Source organism: Natator depressus, chromosome 5 (genome assembly GCF_965152275.1).
Source record: "Natator depressus isolate rNatDep1 chromosome 5, rNatDep2.hap1, whole genome shotgun sequence".
Taxonomy (NCBI): domain Eukaryota; kingdom Metazoa; phylum Chordata; order Testudines; family Cheloniidae; genus Natator; species Natator depressus.
This window is the reverse complement of record NC_134238.1, coordinates 101,192,065-101,213,782: the sequence shown is the minus strand read 5'-3', so window position 1 is coordinate 101,213,782 and position 21,718 is coordinate 101,192,065. Positions and strand designations below refer to the sequence as shown.

Sequence of the window (21,718 nt, the reverse complement as noted above, 5' to 3'; positions counted from 1 at the left end):
AATCCTAACGGTATTAGAGCAGGGGGGATTTGGAGTCATAACTGTTGGGAGTGTATTCCTGCATCTGAGCAGGAATATGTCTAGTGATTAGTGACCCTGCCCTCCTACCTTGTTTCCACAACTCCTCTATAACAACCTTATAGAACAAACTGTTGTCTGCCAGACTAAACCTCTCATATTATGAAATCTGGAGAACACTTTATCCCTATTTAAATTAGTGAAGTGTGACAAAGTGCTTGGAGCTGGTGCTTTCTTTAAGAGGTACGTACACTGGTTATTGCACAAACTTTACAATCTGATCCACAGCCAGAGAGCTGTTGATACAAATCCAGCCATCTTTAGGCCTTATCTGAAGTTCAGTCAAAGCTTCTATTTTCTGACATGTTGACTCTCCCGTTACGCTACAATACGGTAACTTGTCATCTTTTGTGCATGATTTCACTATATATGAGTAGTCATCTGAATCACAAAGCTATCTGCTCTCAGTAAACTAACCAAAGGGTTTATTAATTTGTATTGTGCCTTTCACTGTGGCATCTAGATGCTTAAATTACAGACATCAGAATTTAAAATAAGCACAAAACAAAAATTTTTAATCAAAAGCTATACAGTATTGAAATAAAAAAAAATAACAGTATCCTGTGATAAAGTGCTTTCAGTCACTATCACTTGTTTAAAAAAAACAAAACAGGCAAACAGCAAGTAGCTACAACAAACTGACTGCTATAACGGTTTTGTTTAGGGTTTGTGAAATGATGAACTACCACCTGAGTTATACAGGTATATAAGAGAGAGCGGGTGAGGGGGAGAAAACAGGAGCCTCAACATCTGTCCTTAAACAGAGACTTCATCTACAGCGAGGAGAAATGTGTGTTTGCTGATTTAGTTTTAAAACTAGCTCGGGCTAATGTGATTTAAATGCAGTTTGCTTGTGCAACGTGGGTCAAGCATTAAGACTGCATTTTATTGCTCAGATACTATTTCTCAAATAATACAATATGTTACAATATCATGCCATTTTTCCACAACCTGAGATATGTGAGTTGCATCTTGTAGTAATGAGTATCACAGTGTTTGAGAGAGAACATTTATATACTATTTTTCTTAAATTAACCAAGATCTGATGCATCAGGAAACAGCAGCATACCAAGGCAATTGCAATCAGTAAGCTAATTTGCCTCTTCCAGGCAGTAAACTATCTACCTCTACTCCTGCTCCCAAAAAGTTTGAAGGAAGTCATAAACTACTGGAACAGGGAATGGTGAGCTAGGCAACCAAGGCTATAAGGGATAACATATGCCTTACACACATACACAATTTAAAATAATTATATATACACACAGACTTCTTATTAAGATGAAGATCTACTTATGTTAACAAGTCAGCGTACTGCCCTCAGGAAAATGGGTGTTATGTAAAAAGTATGTGACAAGTATCCTTTTCTCAAACTGCCAATATAATTTGTTTATAGAATCAAAATCCTCCAGGGACAATTACAAATCCACATAATGTTTTTCAGTGCTACAGTCTTTTACAGTGCTATGCAAGTATGTAAAAAAATATTCTCCCTTTAGCATTTACCTATCCAAGGAGCCTCCAGAGAAATTCCAAGTTAAGTAAGAATACTTTACACTCTTCAAATAAGTCTGAACAATCAGAAGAGGAGGAATAAATGGCACGTTGTGATAAACAAAGACTCCTTCGGGCTAATCAAACATTAGAAACTCTGGGAGACAAGTACACATGGAATTGCACACATTTTCTGGTATTTCAGAATCTTCTAGCCCTGCAGTCAAATCTCTCTATACAGGACAGACATCACTTAACCACTTTTTAAAAATCTGCCTGTGTGGATCTGCTGATAGAATTTTGCACTAAATAGCTATTCTTTTCTATTTACCACAGTTGGGTAAATTAATCATGACAGTATACAAACCTCCTCGATATTCTACAGGAGAAATACCCATGGAATTATCAAAAATTCAATATTTTTGGTTGGGAATTTCAACGGACTCTAAGGGATTTAGTGTCCAAATGCCACAGAAATTCAATGGGATTCGGTTGTCTAATTCTCCTGGGCTCCTTTGAAAATCCCAGCCTTTATGACCAGATTCAAAACAATGAAGAACCTCAAACTGACAATTGGGAGACCAGCTGCTAATGAGTTAATTTTGCAAATTAACAAAAAAAAATGCAAAGGTAATACATTACAAAATGTACTGTGGTCATTTACATGACATAATTTAGTTTTATCTTTTTTTGGACCAACTTCTGTTGGTGAGAGAGACAAGCTTTCAAGCCACACAGAGCTCATTATGACTACACTGTATATAATAATTTAATTTTAAACTACTACAGTGGTCCCAGCTGCAAAAACAATTGCATTCTAACAGCTAGCTTTCAGATGCTCATACCTTTCCAAAATATTTACCTCTTGGGCTGATATTTTCCATGCTTGATCTCGCTGCCAGTAAACAGTTTGGAAACTTTTTAAACACAAACCCTTTCAGCTGTTTTGAAATGATCAGAGGTCAGAAAAAAATAAAATGAACAGTACATTAAATTACAGAATGAGAAAAGAATAAGAGATATTGAGACTGGAGACCGCTTTTGAAAATACACAGTACCTCTTATGATTCTGTCTCTCTAAAAGGTTCCCCTGGTCTGATAATTACACCTCTACCCCGATATAACGCTGTCCTCGGGAGCCAAAAAATCTTACCGTGTTATAGGTGAAACCGCGTTACATCTAACTTGCTTTGATCCACCAGAGCGCGCAGCCCTGCCCCCCCAGAGCACTGCTTTACCGCGTTTTATCTGAATTCATGTTATATCGGGTCGCATTATATCGGGGTAGAGGTGTATTTGCAACTACCTTTGGCTAGTGCTTCCTGGACGGATCATGTTTGGAGTTCAACAGAAGGGAGAAGTAGATTCAAAAGAAAACTCTGAAACAAGACAAAAGAAAGAAAAGTACTCCTAAATCTGAAGATTGGGTGTTACAAAAGCTTAAAGAAAGAGGGATCAAAGCTACAGACAGAGGGCACAGAAGGATTAATGCACAGGCTAGCAGAGGCACAATTTTCATGTCCTGTTTGTTCTGTTTATAAAGAGAAGAACCCTACCAGTGAGGAAGATCTCACCCAGTTGTGAAGTGCTTGGAAACTAATGGATTGCCATGCCTCCACAACAATAAAGTTTTACACTATTTAAATAAATATAAAAATGGAGTGTGACCTGGCTCTTATTACCTGGTTCCCACCCCCTCTGCCTGCTGAGCCTGTGCTTTCTGCAGACTTTAGAGCATGGATGGGCAAACTACGGCCCAGGGGCCACATCCAGCCCTTCAGACGTTTTAATCCGGCCCTTGAGCTCCTGCTGGAGAGCGGGGTCCAGGGCTTGCCCCACACCGGCGCTCCAGCCGGGGAGCGGGGTCGGGGGTTTGCCCCGCTCTGCGTTTGCGGTGGCTCCGCACAGCTCCCAGAAGCAGCGGCATGTCCCCGCTCTGGCTCCTACACATAGGGGCAGCCAGGGGGCTCCGCACACTGCTCCCCCCCCCCCAGCACAGCTCCCATTGGCTGGGAACCACGGCCAATAGGAGCTGCAGGGGCAGCACCTGCGGATGGGGAAGCGTGAAGTGCCGCCTGGCCGCACCTCCACATAGGAGCCGGAGGGGGGACATGCCACTGCTTCCAGGGCAGCATTTACCTCAAGCAGCTCCAGAGTCTGCACCCCTGCCCCTCTCCTGTGCTCAACCCCCTGCCCCAGCCTTGATCCCCCTCCTGCCCTCCAAACCCCTTCGTCCCAGCCTAGGGCACCCTCCTACACCCGCAACCCCTCATCCCCAGCTCCATCCCAGAGCCCGCATGCCCAGCCGGAGCCCTCACCCTCTCCCACATCCCAACCCCCAATTTCGTGAGCATTCTTGGCCTGCCATACAATTTCCATACCCAGATGTGGCCCTAAGGCCAAAAAGTTTGCCCACCTCTGCTTTAGAGGGTTCAGGTCAGGTGAAACTCTCAATTCCCCCAACTCTGGACTGCCCATGAATGCCCGCCTCAGACTTCAAGAGGGAGGAAGAAATGTAAGAGCCCACTAAGCATCTCATGCTCTACAAGTAGAATAATAATTAAGACAAGGATTTTGTCACAGAGGTCATGGAACTCACAGAATCTGTGACTTCCAAAGACCTCCGTGACTTCAGTCCCGGAGGCAACAGACCCCCAAGCTCCAAGCAGCCATGGGCAGCAGGGGGACCCCCGCAGCTCTCCGGCTGCCATGGCAGAACAGGGGGACCCTGGAGTTCTGAGCCCCAATGGATGGTGGGGGGCCCCAGAGCTCTCAGCCACCCTGCAGCTGCCCAATCCCTTCCCATTTTATCATGGATATTTTTAGTAAAAGTCAGGGACGGGTCACAGGCTTCTGTGAATTTTTCTTTATTGCCCATGACCCGTCCCTGACTTTTACTAAAAATAGCCACGAGACTATCTTAGCCTTAATAATAATCCAAACAGCAGCTAGGCAAACAACTTGCTCAAAATAACATTTCTCAAAGGTGTGATTGCTTCCGGATGGGTGGGTCTCCTTTGTTATCTATATTTAAACCCAAAGGGAAAATTGACATTTGAATCTGGACACACAAAACTTAACAGGAACTAAACGAGATAAGTTGAAGCACTGGAATCAGTTAAATGAAGAAGGCTAGCATGCAAAATGGCTTTGTAAAACAAACAACATAAACCCAAACAAACAGCCTAGTATATTTCTCCAATTTATCATATTCTTCAATAGACATCTTCTCCTAAGAAATATTAGCTTCTTTTGATCCAGCTCCATCTGTTGTGTCTTTTTGGGAGGCTTTTTGTAGGAGGGATTGATTTACTGGAGGACTAGCTCTGAGTGTGTGTTATTATCACAAAGGAATAATAAAGATGAGCTTTAAGGGGAGGGCAAGGAATGAAGACATATGTATTTAGTGGTGTATTCTTCCTTTGATTCAAATCTAATGGCAATTAAACCACCATATACTTCTGATTCACTGGGGGAAACAGACCTATTAAAATTTACTTTAATGAATTTTACTTAAATAGCGCCACACAGTTCTAAGAATTACCTTTATTCCAAAATGAAATTATATTTCAACACATTCAGTTTCTTGCTTTTATCCTTCAAAAAGATTAACAGTCGCTGTATTTGATGCATATATAATATAATCGTATGTAATTACATAAGAGTCAATGCTTTGAAGCAAGCCACCTGGGCCTCAAAATACTACTACTAGGATTCCTACTGGTCCCTTAGCCACTGTAATCATGCAGCCCATCTACAGGTACGATTTCTCGGTCCTATGCATCCTCTCCCTTATTCCTGCAGCAGCAACACTACTCATAGAACAGGGGTATTAATATGGCCTCATTAACCTTTTTCCTGATCAACTTCCAGTCGATTTAGGGTCCTAGTGGTCACCTGTTGCCCAGCCCATGTGGAGGCCCAACAACCTGTTGCCCAGCCCATGTGGAGGCCCATTTCCAAACAGGAATATCCACCCCCATCCCCAAAGACATACTAAAAAGGCGAAGAGGGGGAGCCCATGAGCTGCTCAGGGCCTTAGTCTGCTTATGCCTAGCACCAGCTCTGCCAGCAACAATGGGAGGATCTCCAGAGATGACCTGTCCACCCCTTGGAGCTCCTCTAAGGAGAAACAGAAGCAGCTGTTTGGCCTTCACACCCCAGCCACACACCTGAGACTCACTGGAATCAAAGTTGAACTCTTATCACATTCTCCTTTTGTTGATTGTCCCTGCCTCTTCCCAACTCCCTCTGTTTTAGGCCCACACTCTCTCCTCAGCTACCACGCTCCTTTGAACCCCAGTCTTCAGAGCATCCCCTCCACCTCCCACCCACACACCTTCTTTGCCATTCCACTCTTCCATTTCCCCCTTCCTTCCTCCTCCTTTCCAACTGAACTTCTCCCTACGCTTTGGGTCCACAAGCTCACCCTTACCACCATTCCTTGTCCCCACCCCTAGCCTAATAATGTCCTCTCCCATAAACAAACGGACCTTAAATAAATACATACTGTACATGAATGAATAAAACTAACAAGACACATGGCCATCATTACCCCCATGCGTTTGCTTGTATGCTGTATCCATTTCTGCAGCCTCGGTCTGCTCTTTGTCTTTATAGATCATAAAAAGCTCTAATTGGCATCATTCTTCGGCACATTTGTTACCAGAAAAGGGGCTCAACCTTATGAAACAGCAACATAAAATGCAAGCTTTCTGATGCACAACCCACAGACAACCAAGACTGTTGCTCCTTCCCACATCGGGCTAATACCCCTCTTCCCCAAAGAAAGTGTGAAAGGTCAGAGCAGCAGATCTGAAGACCCTGTTCTTCAGGGGGCAGCAGCTGGGGCATCTAAGAAAAAATACCAGTCCTCAACGGGGGCATGTGTTTGGCAGACGGAAAATGATTGGGAGCAGGAGCAGAAGAAATTACAGTCAGAAGACCAGTGCAAATGCAAAAGGAAGAAGAGTAGGGATCAGACAGAAAGAGATGAGAGAGGAGAAAAAATGGAGGAAATGGGGAAGGGGACCAGAGTGGGAAAAAGATAGAAAGGCACAGAGATGAGAGGGAAGAAACAGGAGAGAACCTAATAAAAAAGGAACAGCACAACAGAATGAGAGGAAGGTAACATCAAAGTATTATGGTGATAACAGCAAAATGAAAGCAGGAGATGGAAGGACAGAGAAACAAGGAGAGGGAAACAGGAGAGAAAGCACCAAGACGTCATGTTAAGGACAGTAAACTGTTTTATTTAGTCATAGGTGTGAGCTGTATAATTACTGTAAAATCACTGGGGATGATAAATTTAATTTAGGTGAAACAATATGCAAATTAGGCATGACACTCAGGCTCCTGTCAAGCTGGCAGTGAGGTTGATGCTGGGGAGATGGTGGATCACTTCTGGAAGCCTTCATACATCATTGCCCATATCCAGGTGCTCTGATGTTATGGGTATTTGCATGAATAGCATAGCAAAGGAACTGCAGGATGTTCAGCAAATTTTTTTCAAACAGACCCAAAGTCGCTTACACTATACCACATTACATCATGAATTTTCCCTGGCTACGCTTAGCCATGTCCTGAAATTCAATCATTTCCTCCTAAAGCCACAGTTTCTCTCTAATTAAATGGCCTGCCATTCCTGTAGTGTCTTTTAGAGTGATTTTTACAATAAATTATGCAGGTCACACTTGTGACTCAAAGAAACTGATTACTATCCCTAAAATAGTCCTCGCGCTTTTTCTCTGAAGGTTACTGATGGTGAAGGGCTTCCATAATGGCCAGTAGTTCCCTTCATGAGCTTGCTTTCTTTGGACAGATGGCCAATCATTGTTTAACCCTCCCTCTTGACACTCCACAAATGTCACATATGTTGAGCCTGAGGGCATGGCTACACTGGAAACTTCAAAGCACTGTCACGGGAATGCTCCCACAGCAGCACTTTGAAGTGCGAGTGCGGCCGCACACAAGTGCTGGGAGAGAGCTCTCCCAGCGCTTCTGGTAATCCACCTCCACAAGGGGATTAGCTCAGAGCGCTGGGAGCGTGGCTCCCAGTGCTCGGAGCCTGTTGACACTAGCACTTTAAAGCGCTCTGACTTGCTGAGCTCAGGGGGCGATTTTTCACACCCGTATCAGCAAGTTAGAGCGCTATAAAATGTAAGTGTAGACAAGCCCTTAGTCTTTGGCTACACTACAAACTTCAGTGTACAAAATCCACACCCCTGAGTGATGCAGTTATACCGATCTAACTTCTGGTGTAGAGAGCACCATGTTGACAGGAGGGCTTCTCCTGTCAACATAGCTACTGCTTCTTGGGGAAGTGGAGTACCTACACTGACGGGAGAAGCTCCTGTCTGCATAAAATATTGACATTGTGTATACCCCTGTAACTAAATAACCCATCAAACAAGAAAGAAGCCTTGTGGTATGCAAATGAAGAACTTCAACAGAAAAGTGCTAATTTCAAAGCAAGTGGTCATTGCGTGTGATGATCAGAGGTCGAGGACTAGAAATGCATTCCTCTCTCTCTATCATCAAAGTAAGAGCCCACATGGGTAGAGACCCTGTCATCCAGTTTTCTGTGAAAAGAAGCTACAAGAATGGATTCAAGGAAAGATCCTTCATCTCTGGACTGTTTGGATTCTAATAGGATGGAATAAATGAACGAGAAGACAGAGACCCCCAGAGTTATTCTGTGTAGCCCTGACAGACTGATCGGAAACTGGCAGGTTACTATATCTCTGCTACCATTTGGAATTATAGATTGTGACTCACCTGTACATATATTTTACCTGCTTTAACCTCTCAATAACTCTTATTTCCTTTTCTTACATAATAAACCTTTAGTTAGTTTACTATAGAACTGGCTGTCAACATTGTCTTCATTATAAGATCTAGAGTACCAACTGATCTGTGGTAAAGTGACTGGAAGCAACCTAAATATGGTGTGATTTTTTACGTAAGTGACATTTTATCACAAAGTCCAGTTTGTCTGGGTGGCAAGATAGCCTGGAGAGTCTAAGGGGACTATCTGTCACTCCATGGTAAAACTGGTATAGTGATCCAGGAGTTCACATTTGTTACTGGCTTGGTGAATTCCAATTATAGAATACATCACCAGGTTACGGTGTCTGCCCTGTTTTCTGACAGTCTTCCCTGAGGCAGGCACTCACAGTTCTGAGTCACTCCAGACAGCCTAACACCTGACTCTCCAGTATGTCAGGATGCCAGACAATTACTCATAGCAACTGGCCCCCACCCAGTTTTTTTCTGCTGGCTTTATCTTCCTCCTCCATCCTCTGTTTCTTGCCATTTTCTTCTTCTGTCTACATCCCCACTCTGTTCCGTACTGTACTGCCCAAACTTTTCCCACTTTGTATGCCTCTTTCCCCTGCCCTTCTCTTTCCAAATTCCTCTCTCTGCTTCTTTCTCCTACCACCCTTCAAGTCAGGGTTTTCCAAATGTTCTGATTTTTCTATTTGAAGTAAAAAGATCCAGTCTATGGAACAAACTTTTTAGAAGACAAATCTCTTACCTTTTGTATTCTTATCATTCAAAAGTAATTTGTTTGCTACCGTACATTTGTTCTGAGGATTACTATGGTAATTATATTGTGTATGTGTAGAAGAACCAATGCTGCTCCACTATCTTCAAACTAAATTTTGCTTTTCTTGGCCATGACATTCAGAATGAAAGGGCAAGAGATGAAAAGAGAAACTAATGAGGTGATATGCACACAGTTAAACTCTGTATAATCCACAGCTGTTATACACACCATTTAACACTTGAAATATGGCTGTAAGCATATTATGAGACTTTGTGGGGACTAGTGTAGTGATAGTATTTAGGTGATCTGCTCGCTAGATTTTGTGAAGACTTCGCAGATTTTCAGAACAACTAGAAGTACTGAAAATAGCCTCTAGCTTATTTTGCTCATACTCTATTCAGTCTTTGAAAAACTACATATTTCACTAACTCAGACATGTATTAAAGGCCACACAAGAGATGCTTGTGTACTGCTATTTTATAATACACTTATGTCCAGGTTTGTCCTTCCTCACAGAGAGACACTTTTCCTCACAGAGAGACACTTTATTCAGCTAGATATACATTTACACTCTCATTAAAATAAAAGCAATGAAACTATATAGCCACCAGTTGATTTACAGATTATGCAACTACATTGTCTCTCATTATTACAAGTATAATTTTATATTAATAATATAATAAAAACTCCAGTACTGTATAATAACCAATTCAATCAACAGCATCAATAATGAGATACAATGAATAATCCAAAAAGGTTCCTCATTCATTACAAAGTTCTAAACATAAATAAAGGGGGAAAAAATCTAGGAAGGAACTTCTGGATTACAAAAACAAACAAGAAAGGAGAGATCACAAAAAATCCTGCTTGTTTTTCATTTAACTGCATGTAAAAGAACAACATCGTAGCTGCAGGTCTGATCTGTTTACATTTACTTCAAAAAGAAGACCTAGTCGGATACAAATTATTTAACACATGTACTATGGTAAGGGTTAGAGTCATCAGGCAGGCCGGGGACCCACAGTGCTAGGCACTGTACATACTCAGTCCATGCCTCATGGATCTAGAAGTGTGGATAATTTTCTTGATCACCAACTGTCTGTATTGATGTGACAAAACAGGGGTTCTCACATGTTTTCACAGCATGGACCACCTCCTTCCCTAACCTCTCAGGATTGCTCAGATTTGCAGTTGCATATTACCCCTCTGGCAACTAGTGTAACTGCTTGCATTCAAACGTGTACATGTACAGTTAATATTAATAAATGCAGTGACTGTCACTGGTTTTGCTTTTCTCTTCCCCCTCCTATTTCCTGGCTCCTGCACTGCACACCTCTTCTATTCCTCCATTCTCAAAACATTTTACACCCTATCTGCTGCCTCCTTCAACTCAAAAAATCCATTTTCCCCCTAGATCAACTAGCAGCCACCTCTCTCAATCAAGTTCCCTCCTTGGCAACATCAATTCTTCTTATCCCCCACACCTCAAAATGAATTCTAGCCTCCCCTCATAATCAACATCCCCCATAACAGACATTTTCCTCCACTGAAATTCAATTCCGCTTACCTCCCCCACAATTACAATCAGTTATTTCACAATCCACAAACAAATCCAAACTAAGTTTCCTCTCTACGGCCAATAGCCATACCCCCCACTACGCACCCTCCATCCTGAAAATCAGTTCTCCTTCATCCATATATTTAAAGTGCGGTTAGCATAGCTTTTAATTATAATGCCACTTGGCAAATTCAGGAAGTTCCTGGGCAGTAGAACAATAATTGTGCTTTATTTACTCTGCTGTTGTTACCTTTTTCTCTCTATTTTCCCCTCAATGCCCTCACTTCCTGGCTGCAAATTTCTGCCTCTCAAGAAATAGATGCTGAGCTGACAACCCTCAGAGGCTGATCTGGAGGGGATCTGGAGCCTACCATCTTCTCCTTCAGGGGTAGATCTAGCCCCTGCTAAGGGGAGGAAGGTAGTCCTGGGAGCTGCTTGGGTCTGGGAGTGGCTAGGGGAGGTGGAGGAGTTGGGGACTACTGCTGCAGCTGGTTGCCCCCCTATTTAATGGGAAGGATTGATGGGGAGGCTCTGGTAAATCCACTGGGGCAGCGACAGGAGCTCAGCAGCACTGTAGAAAGTTAATCAGTCACTGGAGAAGTGGTGGGGATCCAGGAGCCAATGAGACAGCTGCTGGGAGGATGGGAACAAGAAGTGGGCCTTCAAATAAACTGTCTCCACTCCTATTCTCTGCCTCCCGATAAGCCAACTCCTGAGTCACTTCTCTTCCACAGTCCTGCTGAGCCCCTGCTCCTTGCTGCTGCACTGAGCTGCTCCTCCATCTGGTGCTTCCCATCCTGGCTCCAGTGATCCACGAGGTGCGGGTAGAAAGGAGCTGGTGGGGGAGACAAATTAGTTTATGGAGCAACAGACCATAGTGCCAGCTCCAGCATAATGCCTTGAGGTGTCCTGCACATGGTTTGAGGTAACAAAGAATACGGCTGGTCCAGTTTGCTGTGCACCATTGGAAAGGGTTTGCAGACCACAATTTGGAAACTGCTTTTAAAAAACACTTTGATAATATGGCTCAAGCCTGCCAAAATACATAATATGAGCCAGACACTACCCTGGTTTAACAAGTGCAGGAGGGCAAAAAAAAACTTCAACTGATCTCAGGGCAGGGTTGATTGATTTAAATCTTTAAAGTGATTTAAACCACCAATGTTAATTATAAATTTAAAACAGCAAGCAGGAAACCTTGATTTAAATCATAGATTTTTTGCATTTGTACTCTCTTGTTATTTCCCTAAATAAAAGTTGATTCGTATTGGTTGGTAACTATTAAAAATGGTTGATTTCCTAAATGTAGCCTTTACATCAAATTGGGTACTTCAGGAGCATATACTATAGCTATACACATTTATTTAAACTTAATATTTATTCAGATTCTAAATTTTGTCTTTATGTTCGAAAATAGTGAAAGATGCATTTATTTACTTGATAATTAATTTTTCTAACCGCGATTTGAGTCAAGCTACATCTGGAAGAAAATCTGGAATTCAATTAAAAACGGATAAAACCAGCATTATAAAATTAGCTTTTATTAATTAAATAAAAACAACCTTAAATGTGCTGCATACACAGGAAAAAACAAATTTATCAAAACATGTTCTGCATTTAAAGCTAACTGATTTATTAAACAAAGGAAGTATTGTCTACAGTTAGTGAATTGAACTGACTGTTTCTGATCACCGTGACCTTCCAGGTTTTAGAACTAGCAGTTCTCATGTTCTCACATCTCTTTTTATTCATAGATAGGAAGAGGAAAATAAGCTTGGCCTGCTTTTTCAACTTCCAATCAATCCGTTTTTAAACTTTGAATGAACTAGTCATTGAACTGGATGGACTAGCTGAATAAAATGAAATTAAGAAAATATTCTCTCTCAGGCTACTGCTGTTAAAAGCTGGCTTAGCACATTATCAGACTCTGGTTTCAGGTGCTTAGCCAGTGACTTTCACCAGTTCACTGGGTTGACTTTCTTTAAAACCATGGTAGCAAAACATGAATTGCTGGAATTTTTTAATTTACTTTTAATAGATTATAGTAAATTTAGACCTTAACACAAGTTGTCATAATTTCAAATAGTATTTGAACAGTTTTATTTTTAAAAAGAAAAACATTTAAAAATGTAAAAATCAAATTTAATTATCCATTTTCATTCATCCTGTCTCAAGGGAACATGCTTCCCTTTTTCCCCTGGAGCACCACGGTCAGTGCAGAGGGGACACTAACCTGAGGTTAGCTACCAATGTTGCAGTATCTCTGACTGAACAAGCTTTAGACATGGCCTTCTGAGGAGTATCCTCCAAAAAGAAAAAACAACAACAAACATATGAAGACAACCTGTTGAAATTCTTTTGGACATACACTGATTTTTAATAAACTATAGTGTGCAATCTTTAGCAAAGCTATCAAATAATGCAAAGCTCTAGATTATTTTATTGTAAAGGCTCCGAGTAAGGAATTGCTTCTTTACCAATTGCAACATCCTTCTAATAGCAGCTGGAACTATCCTATATTAAGGAGCATGAATGGGATTTGGATGCTGATGAGTGTCATTATGTAGACAAGTAAATAGTACATTACTGACTTAAGTCCCTAAATATTATAGCTATTCAAACACTTTTCCATGTTATTCCAATATCTACTTTTCTCTATACTGAAGCTCATAGAATCTCTGTATACTTGCTTTATTTTTATTATAAAATAACCCAAATAAAATCAAAATTATTGTCTCATGTTTAAAAAAAGTAAATGTTTTTGGATTCAATTGGTAAGTCCACAGACAGCAAGAAAAACAGACTGGCTAACAGACCAAGAGCTCTGCCAGTAATTTAGAAAGCTGATTTGGAGAAGTACAGGCATCCCCCTGACCCCACCCCAACCCCAAAAAAGCCCAGCCTAGACTGATTCTGCTCTCACTTACACCAGTTTAACTCATTAACTTCAATGGAAATACTCCTGATTTATCACTTAAGCTGGATTTTCACTTCCTTGCACTGTGTTTATGCCAGTAACTGCAACTGCTCTACCAGTTGAAAACACGGCCCATTGTTTTTAAACAAACCTTAAACAAATCCACAGTTCAGTCTCCCCTTCATACGCATAATACCCTCATTAGCTTTAATGGGAGTTATGCATGCCCGTCCTCAAAGGGAAAATATACACTAAACAGTGAGTCAATCATGACAGCCCTTAGTTTACTGATTTTACAAGCCAAAGTGAAGGTTACCTTAAAAGCAAATTTCCTTGTATCCAATTTAAGACATTTAACGCATACATATCAATCAATCACACACAAAGAAGTCACATTTTATTCAATGCAGAGATCTGAAAATCTGTCTGGGAAGCAGAACCTTTCAGTATGAACAAACAAATGTGCCTTTTAAAGTAACAGTTTTCAGTAGCGTTGATTACCATTGCTAGTAGTAGGCATCTAATACCTGTAGCTAAGGAATCTGACCACATCTCCATTAAATACTTGGTTTAAATATTACATAGTATATTAAAGCCATTGATTGCTCAAGGAGCAAAAGAAAAAACACACTAGTTTGTATTGCCAGTGCCACAAAATGATTTCAAAAGTGCCAGGGCCTGGCGTAAAATTAAAAATGACCATTTTTCAAAGCTATTTTGAAAAAGACTTGACAGTTTATACATTTGAAAACTTGCATGGTGACAAACACTTCTAAACAGAACATGCAGCAGTCTGCAAAAGAGGATACAAGTTGGGTTTATGCCTTTTTTTGCTTCTCTATGATATAAAAAGGCGATTTGAGAAATGTTTGGTTTATTTTTAGTTCAGTTTGTCATTCTCCCCCCCACTTAGATTTATAAGGAATACGAAGTTTTGCTTTCTTTGTTTTTCTTTGTGGACTAGAGAATTGGAGTAGGCATTTGGGGAAAATCTGATGGTAAATGAGGAGATCATACTATATAGAGTGGCTGCTCCCTGTCTCTAATCCATCCATTCCCACCTCATGCACACACACAGATTAATGATGTCCCAGAGACACAGTGCTGTTAAGGGCAAGCATGCAAAAGGCCATGTTCCATGTCTCTTTATGAGCTTTTGGGGTTTTATAACCCTTCTTGTGCCCCGCTGCTCCATGATGCAGAATGGAAGGAGCTGGGGGCCCAATGTCCCTTGCAACCATTTTATGTTTTATCTAATAAACAGCCATAGTACAGTACTAATAAATTTCACAGGCACAGCACTAAACACTCAAGAGCATCACTAATTATTCATGTGAATTTTGGCAAATGTTCAGAATTCTCTAGATCTGAAAATTGCTGGCAGAAAAACAATTTTACTGGTGCTCTTTTCTACCAAAGTAATTTTACAGTATCTATTTTAAAAATCTTTGGTCACCAGCCACACCATATATAACGGTACATGTCACTTTAATCTTGTTTTGCTAGATTTTCCTCCCTGGAGATCATCCCAAAAGTGAAGCTTACCCAAAAGGCTGGATCCTGAAGAGCCTTTGGTCTTTATATGATGGACAGAATCCTTTAGAAAATATACACTTATATTTATGTTTCATTTGACTCTGTCACTCTGTCTCTCCCCAACCCAGTGATGAGCTGCCAGAAGCTGAAGAACCGGTTCCTTCAGTCGCTCCGGGCCTTCGGCGGCACTTCCTTCAGTCGCTCCCGGTCTTCAGCGGCACTGAAGGACGTGCCGCCGAAGACCCGGAGCGACTGAAGGACGTGCCGCCGAAGGACCGCAGGGTGAGTAGAGCTCAGGCGGGATGGACAGGATGGTCCTGCGAGCCGCATGTGGCCCGTGGGTTGGAGTCTGCCGAACCCCTTTAACAACCGGTTCTAAACCGGCTACAGAATTTAACCACCGGTTCGCACGAACTGGTGCGAACCAGCTCCAGCTCACCACTGCCCCAACCTCTATTTAATTCACCATAGAACTCTTCTCATTGAACACTCCAGTAGCTGTTTTCCAACTATCCATTTTAGAGTTCTCCTACATTATCAGTAAAATTTGACTGACTGGCTTATCTACTTTGGTTAAACTGAGATACCACTTTAGACCCTGATAGTACAGTTGGATCCATGCAGGCAACCCCGTGGCCTTCACAGAGTCCCACGGAATTCAGTGGGCTGCCTGCCTGGATGCAGTTGCAGGACTGAGGCCTCAGAGAGTCAGCTGAGTGACACAGGTGCAAGATTTAGTTTTTGTAACATCTAGCTTGATTAGACATTTAAAACAATTCCCTTTCATCTTTAAACATTCCCCTGCAATGCTGGAAACCAAAAGAGTGGCAAGGTAGTAATGCATAAGAAATACAAAGTGAAACTTATGGTAAGCAAATTGAAAGCGACCAGTCTATTTCACTGACCCAAATTAATGCAGAACAAAAATTAAAAACATACTGCACACTATTTAAATCAGAATTTTTAAAGATTATCTTAGTTTCAATATTTAGTGTATCAAATTTAGAATAAAATGGTTTTAAGTTATTTTTATTTTGCCAGTGCCCCTTTAAAATAGAGACTGTGAATAAATTAAAAACCTACAAATGTTTCTAACTCAGATTTGTTCAGCCTGTTTCTGAACAATAATTGCACTACATAATAGTCATCTCTCAAACTGCTCTCTAACCCAAAATAATGTTCTTTATTAATCCTTTAAAGAAATCATAATCTGCTATGCTGACTTTTAGGGTAGTAAAGTCTACGGATATGATCATTCAAAAACTTATGCATATGAATAACTTTACTCATGTTCCACTGAGTTCAAAAGAATAAATATTTGCACAACTCAGTTCCAATGATCGGTGGATAGAACACTGGACTGGGACCCAGGAGACCTGGGTTCTATTCCTGGTTCTGCATTGGTCTGCTGGATAAGCTTGGGCAAGGCACTTCACTACTCTGTGCCTCAGTTTCCCTCACCTGTCAAATAAGGATAATGCTACTGACCTACTTGTAAAGCACTTTGAAATCTATTGAAGAAAGGCACTATATAAGAGCTAGATTATATTATTACTTCAATACTAGGAAAACTGGCTGAAACAATAATTAGAAACAGAATGATAAAACATTCAGATGGACACAATATGATATGGACAAACCAGCACATCACCTGTGAAAGGATATCTTGCCTCTAAAATCTACTACAATTCTTGAACAGTTCAACAAAATAGTGGATAAAGGAGAACTAGCTGAAATAATTTAATTGGATTTTCAAAAAGTCTTTAACAAAATCTCACAACAGAGACTCTTAAGGTAACCGAGTAGTCATGGGAGTAAGAACCAAAGTACGGGCATAGATTAGAAACTGCAAACTTTATGCATGTGTGTAAATGTTTTCAGGATTGGGACCTAAATGACCAGTTTTCAGCACAGCAAAAGATTAACAGTGGGGTGGTCCAATGTCCTGCACTGGGTTGGTGTTGTTTAAGACACTTTTCAGCAGTCTGGGAAAAAGGGTGAACAGTGAACTGGCAAAAATTGCCGATGACAATCATTTAAGTTAAAGACTAGAAAAAAACATGGAACTTTAATAAAGCCAGGCAAATGAGCACCACAATGGTAGACTGTCATAACCATATAGCTAAGGGTAGCCTAGAATTCCTCCTTACCTGAAAGGGGTTAAGAAGCTCAAATAACCTGGTTGGCAGCTGACCAAAAGGACCAATGGGGAAAGAAGATACTTTCAAATCTGGGGTGGGGGGGGGGCTTTGTTTGTGCTCTTTGTTTGTGTGTTCTCTTGGGAAGCAGAGAAGCACCAGGTCAGAAAACTCCTTCTCCTATAAACCATCCTAAAGTGAGTCTCAATGTTGCAAAAAGAGTAAGTAAATAAGGAATGGCGCGTTAGATTACCTTTTGTTTTCAAGTTGTGAATTTTCCCTGTGCTAAGAGGGAGGTTTATCCCTGTTTTTTTTGTAACTTTGAAGTTTTGCCTAGAGGGGAATCCTCTGTGTTTTGCATCTGATTACTCTGTAAAGTTATCTTCCATCCTGATTTTACAGAGGTGCTTCTTTTACTCTTTTTTCCTTTATAATAAAGTTCTGTTTTTTTAGGAATCTGATTTCCCTATTTGGTTGGTATATTATTCTCAAGCCTCCCCAGGAAGGGGGTGTAGGACTTGGGGGGATATGTTGGGGAAAACAGGAATTCCAAGTGGTCCTTTTCCTGATTCTTTGTCTAAATCACTTGGTGGTGACAGCGTACCGTCCAAGCAGGGCCGGCTCTAGGCATCAGCAAAGCAAGCAGGTGCTTGGGGCGGCACACTTGCTGGGGCAGCATTCGGGCCATAGCTGTAGCTCACGAAAGCTTATGCTCAAATAAATTTGTTAGTCTCTGAGGTGCCACAAGTCCTCCTTTTCTTTTTTTAGTCTTTAGTCTGTTCATCTGTTATACAACATTTCCCCTCATGCTCAGCATTGCATAACTAGACAAGTTCAATATGGAGGGTTGGGAAAAATCACCTCTCTTTTCAGCATCAGCCAGGTACTGCCCATTGCAAGCAACAGGCTGTCAGACTTAACGAACGGACCAATGGTCTGGTCCTGCATGGTAACTTGCATTTGCCTTAATGATGAAGGACACAAGATGCTCTGTGGAATGTTATACCATCCAGCAAAATGTTATTTTATACATATCTAATAAAATACACATATTAAAAATCCTCAGATGAAAATACTGAATGCACAGTAGTGTCTTTTTGTAAGTCTCAGTATTTTTATTTACTTTAGTTTTGCTTTTAAAGTTTCCGAAGATACAAATACACTTTATGGAATAATCTGCAAATGCCATGCCCAAATATTCAAGAAAAATTAAATTATAGAAAGAACTAGAGAAGTTGTGTGTGAACCAATGACTCTAATGGGAAAAATACAAACATGATCCTGAACTGAAACTCTGAGCCAAATCCTACTTGTCTTACTCAGATGAGTAGCCTCATTGGCCCTGATCCTGTGCTGAGAACCATGGGGTAGAACCCTGCACCCACAGAGTCCACTGAAATTAGTGCAGATATAATCATAAAAACATGAATTTTTCTTTTTAGTTACATGTAAAAATCTCATATGCCCCCAGGCTAAGATATAAAGCTTAGAGACTTATAGAGAAACAGAACTGGATTCAGATTAACTATCCTCACTGATACTGACAAATGAGTAAAGAAACAGTACAGCTGCTACCACAACTAGCTTCCTTTACGTCATACTCTGTGGTTGTGCATAAGAGTTTTTTTCCACCTCGTTTGAAAGCAGCTATTCCACATAGCATATTTCAACTCCTACATTATTCTATCCACCACTCTCCTAATGACAGCAAGTAAGGAGAAGGAGGAGCAAGAGCAACAGCATTAGCCTCCTTTCATTTTCCCTTTTACTGCCCTACACAATAATCTAATGCATCTCTCAAGAATGTTAACCCATCTATTGCAACTTTGTGCAAGCTTCCTGCTGATTAAAATTTCCCCTCCCAAACACAACTTCCCTATATTGTCATTGGCATTTACAAAAAATGAAAAAAAGCCCTGCAAACAGTTCAGCAATAAAATCCCTTCCCACTCCTTCTCTGGGGAGAGCCAAAAGCTATTGACTAGCATTATTATTCCTTCCTACTCTTACCAGTGAGGCTCTTTACTGTGTAATTGTCCATTACAGGGGTTTTAGAACCTTACTCCGAATCAACTGGTACCAGTCATCACCAGAAACAGAATAGACTATTTGTTCTGATCCATGATGGCAACGCCTGTATCCTACCTGGCCCTCACACCACCATCCCATTATCCAAAGCAGGGAAGAAAAGACCTAAGTCAGACCACAGCAGCATCACACATATTGTAATTACCAGGCAGCTTGGGGCAGGAAAAGAAGCCAGTCAATGTCATCTGTCAGAATCTGCCCTCTTCCTCTCTCTATAGAGCTACCTCTTTCTCCCTACTTTTCCTAACATACAAGTATAAATATATTTTATAACACACGAAGGCCATACATGCATTAAATCTGATGGCTGAGAATGGGGAGGGAGAAAGCTTGGCACAAGACGTCAGAAAACTTACCGATGGCTCAACAGCTAATCTGTTCAAAACCAATTATGAAACCAGCGTCGCCAACACAATTTTCTCAGACTCCAGTTATTCTTGAACAGTCCTCTCTGCTCAGCAGACCACAAAGAAAAGCCCACTGTGACAGCTAATAGTTTACTAATATCAGGGACAGGGCAATCCATTTCCCTTTACCAACAGACAGAGAGAAGAAGAGATTACTACTTAATCATTTTGGTTTGCCAATTAGACACCTCAGTAATACAGGACTGCACATAAAAGGTACCTTCCTCTCCCCAAAACCCTTATCTCCTGAAAATAAGAATTATTAAGCCACATAAACCCATATCTGAGGGAACTATATGGTTCCAAAGTAAGCTATTTACCAAAAAAAAATAAAAAAAAATCACATCAGCCAAATGAAGATTCAAATACCTCCACACAAGGAAGCCCCAACAAAATTATTTCCATTTAAAGTCCAATATTAATATTTTATTATCCTCCCTGAGGCGCAACAGGCAGAAAGAGGCAAACAAATCCCTACATTTGTCAGGCACTGATAAATCTCTCACACAAAAGTACATCAGGTAGTTGTTGGGTGTATTATTTATGCACACGACAGAGATTCAAGCGAACTACATACACACCATCCGAAAAGAGGAGGAGAGGCCTTTCCTGCTTAGTAGAAACATTCCTCATCTCTCTCCCTCACTCTGCAGCTAAAGCCTAAACCAAACAATTGCAATTACAAAGGGGGATAAATCCCCCCCCCTTTTTTTCCCCCCCTTTTAAGATCTCTTTCCGGAAAGATGTAAAAACCACACTCAGGCACCTCTACAGATTTTATGTATGCTACATCGTTACGACTCCTTTGGATGTTCAACACACACGAGCCCGTTTGGAGAGGGGCTTCCAGCTCGCTGCAAGAAGTTCGCTCTCTCGATGCACAACTGCGCTCACGCCCCCGCCGCCGCCTCTCCTTCCCCCCGCTGCTCCCCGAGCGCCTTCCCGCGGGCCGTCGGACGGGCTGCATTGTGCCGGGGGGACAGAGACGAGAGCCGGGTGCCTGGCCGCGCCGCGCCGCTGGCTACTCACCCCGCGGCGCCTGGCTCCCTCCGCGCGAGCCGCAGCGGGAAGCGGCGCCCCCGGGGCTGGCCGGCCGCGCTGCGCTGCGGGACCCTGGCGCGGGCTCGGGGGCCGGCTCGCGGCGCTGGGCTCGACAGGCCTGTGCCCAGGGGCCCCGGCGAGTCACCGGCGCGTCATCACGTAGAGGCTGGGGAAGAAGCAGGCTCCGGCGGAGGGAGGAGCCAAGGACCGGGCTCTCCCCCCGCCCGCCGCCGCCAGCACACACCCACAGCCGGGCGGGCCCGGCGGATCTCCCCGCGCAGCTGCCAGCAGGGAGCAGAGCCCGCGGCAGCGAGGCCAGAGGGGCCCCCTGGAGCAGAGGGCTCTGTGGGGCGCACCCCGCCCAGGAGAGGCGATGGGGACCCCAGGGAAGAAGCCCGGGTGGGAGAGGCGCTCCCGGAGCAAAGGGGAGCGGGCCGGAGGCGCTGTGGGAGGCGGGGATGTGTCTCTGCCGGGGAAGGGTTTAGGGCCCGCAGACAGGGGCTCTGCGGCGGCCAATTTCCTAATTGCACAAAACCCACATCCCCCTGCCCCGCCCCTGCTCACTCCAGTCCCCCCTCCTTCCGTGGCCTGCTCTCCCCCACCCTCACTCACTTTTACTGGGTTGGGGTAGGGGGTTGGGGTGTGGGAGGGGGTGAGGGCTCCAGTGTGGGGCCAGAAATGAGGGGTTCAGGGTGCAGGAGGGGCTCCAGCCTGGGGCAGGGAATTGGGGTGCAGGAGTGGGCTCAGGGCTGGGGGGGGAGAAAGTGCAGACTGTGGGCTCTGGGGTAGGGCTGGGATGAGGGGTTTGGGGTGCAGGAGGGGGCTCAGGGCTGGGGCAGGGGATGGGGGTGCAGGTTCTGGGAGGGAGTTTGGGTGTGGGAGGGGAGGCAGGGGCTGGGGATGCAGGCTCTGGGA

General features: G+C 42.7%; 1 protein-coding gene across 1 annotated transcript in view; it reads right to left on the bottom strand.

The window, feature by feature from the left end:
• The window catches only part of JAK2 (Janus kinase 2), a 164,026-nt gene extending 143,164 nt beyond the window's left edge, over positions 1-20,862 (bottom strand). Inside the window, exon 1 of the mRNA XM_074953318.1 lies at positions 20,792-20,862. The gene's annotated coding sequence lies outside the window, so the exon portion shown is untranslated. The remainder of the gene's footprint in view (positions 1-20,791) is intronic.
• Positions 20,863-21,718: the final 856 nt, after the last annotated feature.